The 383-nt window shown below is 41.8% G+C and overlaps 1 protein-coding gene across 1 annotated transcript in view; it reads left to right on the top strand.

Annotated features, from left to right (window-relative positions):
* trappc8 (trafficking protein particle complex subunit 8) overlaps positions 1-383 on the top strand; it is a 40,857-nt gene extending 40,474 nt beyond the window's left edge. The window contains exon 31 of the mRNA XM_062555318.1: positions 1-383. This exon is cut by the window's left edge and continues 1,566 nt beyond it. The gene's annotated coding sequence lies outside the window, so the exon portion shown is untranslated.

The raw sequence follows: 383 nt of genomic DNA, 5'->3' as shown, positions 1-383 counted from the left end.
AGCCGCTGATAAGAAGAGCCACCGTCCTCTCACAGGAAAAGGACTCCGTGACGACATGTGATGCTAAGAGACACAGTCGTCAAGGACACTGTACAATCACAGGACAACTGCTGCCCAGTGACCCCGGACATGGCTGCTGTGTGTGTGTGTGTCTGTGTGTGTGCGCGTGCGTGCGCACGTGTGTTTGTTTGTGTTTAAGCTGTGCTATTTCCACATGAATTGTTTTAATTTTCTACAAATTAATCATTGATTTATCTATCTCTTCCATCTCCCACATACTATTGAGCTGTGTAAGTGTGAAGACATGACGGCTCCTCAAAAATGATGTATTATATTTATAACAAATTGACTGTAAATATAATAAAAACATAACCAATAACCAA

The sequence above is a fragment of the Sardina pilchardus genome, chromosome 15 (assembly GCF_963854185.1).
Source record: "Sardina pilchardus chromosome 15, fSarPil1.1, whole genome shotgun sequence".
Taxonomy (NCBI): Eukaryota; Metazoa; Chordata; class Actinopteri; order Clupeiformes; family Clupeidae; genus Sardina; species Sardina pilchardus.
This window is presented reverse-complemented; position numbering and strand designations above follow the sequence as displayed.